The following is a 7,358-nucleotide window of genomic DNA, read 5'->3' as shown; positions in this document are numbered from 1 at the left end:
TGACTCACTCTCTCGTGCCAACTAACAACGTGAAGTTGTCCCGAAGCCTGGGTAAGAAGAGTCTGCAGTCACACGAGAGCCAGTTAGAATCCCAGAGCCCGTTAAAGTGGGGAGTATCCCCAAGCGGTTGTCTAGGTTCCCAGGGTCTAGCGTGGGAAACTGAGGGGGGGCCCCAGGGCCCATCGCTCCCCTCGGCGTGCTGGAGCAGGATGAAGTCATCCAGCGTGGGGAGCAGTAAGAACAGGTTCCCAGACTAGTTCTTCTGGTTTCCCTTCTTCCCTGGAGAATAGACACCATTAAATCAACTCGCTTTCCCAGAGGAGGAATTTACCAGCTCCCCAGAGGCCACGCTGTGCTGCGTGTCACCGTTCCTCGGACTGTCCCTTCGTGGGTGCCACGGTGATGCAGGTAGGCCGGGTGCGACGACCCTCGAGGGGGTCCCTCGGGCTCAGCCAGGAGGGTCTCTGTGCACAGGATACAAATCAAACCTATTTCAGCAGGAGGGGAGACCAGAGTTTACTGAAGGTATCGAGGTACACACAGTATCTGGGGGACTCAGAAAGGAAGGAGAGAGGGTCTTACCTTTGTGGGGCCTGGCAATTTTTCTGAGGATTGGGGTCTGGTTGACATGCCCTCCCTGGCATCCAGGAACCGGTCAGAACAAAGACAAGGGCCCGGACGTCTAGCTTTGGTGGCCTCGAATATGCACGTGATGACTTCCTCTGGTCATTCTGCCTGGTCCCTCCTTAGGTGTTATCCCTTGTGCTGCGAGGCTCCCAAGAAATCCTTAGGTCCTTGTTCCTGCAAGGAGGACACACACGACGCGTTATGAGGCGTGTATAAAGTTGGGGGGTGCAGGTCCTGGCAAAAAAGAATCAGGAGAAGGAGCAATAAGCAGATTTTTATGGAGTCCTTCAGTTTCTCTATCCGAGCACTCCTTTTTCTATCTCATTGATCAGAACTCTGTCGTATGGCCGCTCTAAGCAGAGATACATGTTGATACTACAGTGGACACGTGAGAACATGGTCGGGAATGCCTGTTGTCATCAGCACTGTTTCACAGCGTCCTACACAATGGCCATCACCGTTGCACTCACTGTAACTAGCTTGTTACAAAGAAACCCTGTAATTTAGAATATGCTTTACCCAGACGCACAGGAATTTCATCACGTATGCAAATAATGGCTCGCTTTTTAGAGTGGGCAGAAGAGCCATAGAGCCCTGCAATTACGTTATGTGCTTAGGGTAAAAATGACGGCTGTGGAGGAATAGTCTTCTTTACATTTATGATTATGCTAGCTGGTCAATAGATTGTCTCCTTGACCAGAAGTCTGTGAGGCAGAGACAGGATAAAGAAAACTCAGGGCTCCTGGGTGGCTGAGTGGCTTACCCGTCCAACTTCGGCTCAGGTCATGATCTCGGAGTTTATGAGTTCGAGCCCCGTGTTGGGCTCTGTGCTGACAGCTCAGAGCCTGGAGCCTTCTTGGGATTCAGTGTCTCTCTCTCTCTCTCTATTTGCCCCTCTCGTGCTCATGCTCTCTCTCTCTCTCTCCCTCAAAAATAAAGAAACATTAAGTTTCTTTTAAAAAAGAGAACTAATGTCTGGGCCTTCAATTAGTAAGGGAGTTCTCAAGAGAATTTGGGCTGGAAAAGTAAATTGGTGGAAAGTAACAAGGTTTGTTTATACAGACTTCTCAGCTCTAAATTCTCTGCCTCTGGCGATAAGAGTCTCTCTATCTCCTGGAATAGGGAGGGCACCTTTCGCATCGGAGACTGATTTCTTGCTTTCCGGAGACTGATGGGGGAGGAGGGCAGGCCAGAGTCTTCTTTTTGCATTTGCTCTTTCATAAATAACTTTTAATTCAAAACAGTATGCCAAAGCGGTACATTTTAGGACACCCTTGTCCCTTACACAGACTTAGGAAGACAGAGCCGGCCATGCCCACCCCCTAGGCAGGGAGATCGGAAGCCTGGAGCGCTCCCCGCTGGCCCCACTCAGATGCCTTCTCTTCTGAAGCCTTGTGCAGAGCGCACCGCACCCTGGGCGCTCCCCGCACTGAACAGATCAGAGGAGGGGGGTTTCGGTGTACAGCTCCTCTGGCTTTGGAAGAGTCAGCTGGGGTCCCCAGCCAAAGAAAGTGAAGTCATTTTTTTTAATTCCCCTGCTGTTTTCTGTGATCTGTGCCTCACAGGCTCGACTTGCCCTAGCATACTTGTTGCAAAACTTCCTCGGCTGTGTCAGAACTACAGAGCGATGAAAAACCCTCAGTAGTTCAGGATTTTAAGGGAACAAAGGGAAGGCAGAAAGTACCAGTCTCGAGCCTTACCATATGAGACACAATAAATCAGGGATACACATTTCCAGTGCTGTTTCTTTCTTTCTTTTTTTTTTTAATGTTTTATTTATTTTTGAGACAGAGAAGAACAGAGCATAAGTGGGGAGGGGCAGAGACACAGAATCAGAAGCAGGCTCCAGGCTGTGAGCTGTCGGCACAGAGCCCAACGCGGGGCTCGAACTCACGGACCGCGAGACCATGACCTGAGCTGAAGTCAGACAGTTAACCCACTGAGTCACCCAGGCGCCCCTCCAGTGCTGTTTCAAAAGTCTGCAGGGCCCTGTATTCCTTTCCTGAGACAAGGGGCCCCAAGGCTCCATTCACTTGGCGCAGGGTCTGCGAGCATGCAGACCCTTCCCCTGGTCTGACGGTTACCTTGCTTCATCATAATGCTAAAGCCTCCGCCCTGGGAGACCAAGCTTCATTAACCAAACACAGGATGCACGCACGGGCTTGTTTTCTAAGCACACTCGTGCAGCCTGATGCCTGCCTTCCCACGGGATGACAAAACTCCTCATTCTGACTGCTCAGCCTAACCCTGAGTAGAAGGAGCCCACTTTCCCCTGCCCAGGGAGTTACTCCCAGGGACCCTTTTGTTTGCTGCAAATACCATTTCCTCTGTGTTACAGCTCCGCCTGGTGTAGCCGGTTCTCTACCTGAAACTCCAAGGAGCGAACTCCCCTTCATTTGGTTGTAACATCTCTGCCAATACATGGGAGCAAAGAACTGTATGTTTTGGTGCCTAATTTTCTGTCTTACTAGGTTCTGTGCTTTGAGAGCCTACCCATTCAGCATCCTGTAGTTGCTCAAGTTTTATTTCTTAAATTATTTTTAAAAATAGTTATTTATTTTTGAGCTCCTGGGTGGCTCAGTCGGTTGAGCATTTGACTTCAGCTCAGGTCATGATCTCACGGTTCGTGGGTTCAAGCCCTGCGTCGGGCTCTGTGCTGACAGCTCAGAGCCTGGAGCCTGTTTTGGATTCTGTGTCTCCCTCTCTTTCTGCCTTTCCCCTGCTCATGCTTCATCTATCTCTCTGTCTCAAAAATAAATAAACATTAAGAATTTTAAAAATAATAAAATATTTATTTTTGAGAGAGAAAGCATGAGCAGAGGAGGGGCAGAGAGACAGGGGGACAGAGGATCAAAGCAGGCACTGTGCTGTCAGCAGGACGCCTGATGCGGGACTTGAACTCATTAACTGCAAGATCATGACCTGAGCCAAGGTTGATTGCTTAACCAACTGAGCCACCCAGGCGCCCCATTGCTCAAGTTTTAAAACGTAAATACAAACATATATTGTGAAATGATTACCTCAGTCAGGCTAATGAACATATCCCCCACCTCATATAGCTAAGATTTGTGTGTACGTGTGGGGAGAACACTTAAGATGTTCTCTCCTAGTGAATTTCAAGTGTACAGGACACTACTATTAATTACAGCCACGGTGATGTGTATTAGACCTGTAACTGACCTATTTAGCATCGCTCCCAACCCAGGAAACGGACAGGTAAGCCCTGGTGCACCGCCATGGCCAAGTACTCTGACCCAGGGAATCCCTCCAGGGCTGGACAAATGGAAGGGTAGCTCCTGGCTGGGTTTGCCAACAGTGTTGCTGAAATAACTCCAATCACCTCCTCACAAGAGAAGTCAGTAACTCAAGAGACAGGGATTGGAAAAGGAAAAGGGGAGAAATTCATGTTGGGAGAGAGGAGGCAGACACAAGCCTTAACAACTCGCCTCTCTGATAACAGGATGGACATCTAGTGTTTTATAGGGAGAGGTCGGGGGCGCCTGGGTGGCTCAGTCGGTTAAGTGTCTGACTTCGGCTCAGGTCATGGTCTCGTGGTCCGTCGTGAGTTCAAGCCCCAAGTCGGGCTCTGTGCTGACAGCGCAGAGCAGAGCCTGAAGCCTGCTTCTTCAGATTCTGTGCCTCCCTTTCTCTCTGCCCCTCCCCTGCTCTCGCTCTGTCTCTCTCTCTCTCAAAAAAATAAATAAACGTTATAGGGAGAGGTTCAGGAGGGCACTTGCATGAGAGCAGGCAGGGAGCATGTGGTCATGTGTGCGGGCTGCTATGTGCTTAGGGCAGCAAAGGAGAGGAAGTCTTGCAGACATTCTGTTGCCATCAGGGATTATCTGCCGGGTCGTTGGAATGCTCTGGTCTTTCAAAACATCTTCATTGATGCCTAAAGACAGTGCAGTACGAACAATGGGCTTCAGTTAGAGCATGTGTGAAGTGGTCATGTCTATTTATGGTTTTATTAAAATTTTTTTAATGTTTTTTAAAATTTAGTTTTGAGACAGAGAGACAGAGAATGAGCAGGGGAGCGGCAGAGACAGAGACACAGAATCTGAAGCAGGCTCTAGGCTCTGAGCATAAAGCCCCACACGGGGCTCAAAATCACAAGGTGTGAGGTGATGACCTGAGCCCAAGTCGGACACTTAACCGACTGAGTCACCCAGGCACCCCTAATTTTGGTTTTGAGTGTTGGGGTCTGCAGTTGAGAAAGGGGGGGCTGGCTAGCTGACCTCCAGGGATTACTTATCCTGCCTAAGTGAGTACCATCTGACCAGCAGCTCAATATTCACTCCACCCTCAGCCCCTGACAAGAAACATGCTAATCTTCACATTTGTGATTTTAACTTTTTATGGGTTCCACATCTATGTGATTACACACAGAATTGTTTTGTTTTATTCCTGTGTCTGGCTTATGTAACTTAGCAGAGTGTCTTCTGGATACATCCTGTTGCTGCAAATGTAAATATTTTCTTCACTTTTGAGGCTGAATACACACACACACACACACACACACACACACACACACACATACTTGAGAAGTATATTCCGAAGTATATATAAATATATGCACACAAAATACCTTTATTCATTGGAGGAGAGAATATGTGACGTCAAATAAATCATTTTGTGGGGCACTTGGGTGGCTCAGTCTGTTGGGCATCCTACTCTGGGTTTTGGCTAAGGTCGTGATCTCACAGTTTGTGAGTTCAAGCCCCACATTGGACTCGGCGCTGACAGGGCAGAGCCAGCTTGGACTTCTCTCTCTCTCTCTCTCTCTCTGCCCCTCCACCACTCACTCTCTCTCAAGATAAAGAAATAAACTTAAAAAAAATTTCATTAAAAAAATCACTTTGCATGTGGATTGTTTTGAGCTGAAGGGACTTAGGACCCAGCAGACTCAGATAATGCTACTTCGCCTCTAACGTAACTGCTAGGAAGAAATTAGAAGGCGGCCCCAATCAGGAAGAGAGCTAACCCCAGAGATCATTTTTTTTTATCAGAAAGATTGACCTGTCTGTATGGAAAACCTTTGCCCACATTCTCGCTCTTTCCTTTTTTCTGCGGAACTTATTTCCTCCTTTTTGAAATTCTAAATCCCTAACCCTTCCTCCCTTTTCTCAGTCAGAATGGCCTATAGGCATCATTTGCTTGTTTTTGAGCCTCATATCTTTGGGGTTCCTGTAATGAAGAAATTAAATTTCTTTTTTCCTGTGATTGATCTTTCTTATTTTTTTTTAAAGTAGGCTCCACACTCAGCATGAGGCCCAACATGGAGCTTGAACTCATGACCCTGAGGTCAAGACCTGAGCTGAGATCAAGAGTCAGAGGCTTAACTCACTGAGCCACTCAGGCGCCCCTAATCTGTCTTATGTCAGTTTAATTATTAGACGGCCAAAGACTCTAGAAGGAAGAAAAAAGTTTTCCTCTCCTACACATGCATCCCAATCAGCAGGACAACTGTAGTGAGACCACTTCATATTTTACAGTGGGAAACCACTTAGTATTTTCTAGAATGGCTAGCATGAAGAAAAATAAATGACAACACCAAATTCCAGTGAAAACGTTGAGGAATTAGAATTCTCATAAACTGCTAATAGGAGCGTAAGAACACATTCACTTTGGAAAGCTGTTTGGCAGTTACTTATGAAAATAAACATTTCCTACTGAAGGGGAGCATTTAGTTACCGGACAAATGCGCCTCGACGGCTTAAGGATTATTTTAGGCTAGTTATTTTAAAGAAACAGCAGACAAAGGAAAAAGTCTGAAATCAGGAGTTCTCGTTTCCTTTTGTAAGAGACATCTGCATTTACAAAGGAAAGCTGTTTGGAAGGGTGCCTCCCTCCTCCGTAGGGAGAGGGAGAATGTGCAAATCTCCAGGCACTCTGATCCACGGAGAAAGCATGGATTGAAATCTGGACAACAGCCGTAGGCTTGACTCCTGGGCTCTGCCTGGTCACCTCCCCAAGTCTTCCCCCCTCAGATCCTGTCCCTGGGTCTGGGGGGAAACAACTCAGTCGTGAGTTAAGGAAGCGCTCTCCGTGATTCTAAGGGAGGCCGGGGCTAGGCGCGAGGGCTCCCATTATTTGATGGGAGTTGAGTGCAGGCTTCGGCTCGAGGGGAGGTAACAGGGTCTCCTCTCCGGGAGCGGGGAGGGTCAGGTCCCTGGTACCCACTCTCCTGCGCTGCAGTACTCGGGGCGCCCCTTCTGGGGGAAGGGAGGCCCCTTTAAAGTGTAGCTGGCTGGACTGGGGAGACCCGGGGGGCCCTGGGGACTCTCTCCAGCCCATCCTAGATTGCAGAAGGGCCCCCAAGAAAGAGTCCAGGGACAGAGCACAGCAAATGAGTGACACACCAGGACAGTTTGCTAAAACAAAGTGCACTCTCAAGATGTGAGAGTAAGAGACCCCCAGAGAGAAAGAGAGAGCGAGCTGGGGGCCCTGGGCTTGGGGCTTCCAAGGGTGACTGGCAGTTGCTGACTAGGGGGTGGGCTATTTGTTACTTGGGGTGGGCAGCTCTGGGCAGCGGGGTTTCCGCGCCTTTTCTTCCTTATTTGGGCAGGCGTTTCCTGTCATGGCACCCGCCATCTTGGGCCTGTCTGGTTTGAGCCGGCTTCTCGTGGAGGGCGGCCCGCGTGGGCACCCGCCTCCCCCGCCGGGGGCCACGCTTCCGCCCCCGCCCCTGCAGGGAGCCCGCGGGCACAGACTCCGGGCTGCGGCGGCGCCCA

The 7,358-nt window shown here is 49.2% G+C and overlaps 1 long non-coding RNA gene across 1 annotated transcript in view; it reads right to left on the bottom strand.

Moving 5' to 3' along the window:
- Positions 1-306: 306 nt before the first annotated feature.
- LOC115280114 overlaps positions 307-7,358 on the bottom strand; it is a 7,864-nt gene continuing 812 nt past the window's right edge. Inside the window, exons 2-3 of the long non-coding RNA XR_003903653.1 lie at positions 583-801; positions 307-488 (exon numbers count right to left, since the gene is read on the bottom strand). This is a non-coding gene — a long non-coding RNA (uncharacterized LOC115280114). The remainder of the gene's footprint in view (positions 489-582; positions 802-7,358) is intronic.

The sequence above is a fragment of the Suricata suricatta genome, chromosome 16 (genome assembly GCF_006229205.1).
Source record: "Suricata suricatta isolate VVHF042 chromosome 16, meerkat_22Aug2017_6uvM2_HiC, whole genome shotgun sequence".
NCBI lineage: Eukaryota > Metazoa > Chordata > Mammalia > Carnivora > Herpestidae > Suricata > Suricata suricatta.
The sequence above is the reverse complement of the archived record's forward strand: the minus strand, read 5'-3'. Positions and strand labels throughout refer to the sequence as shown.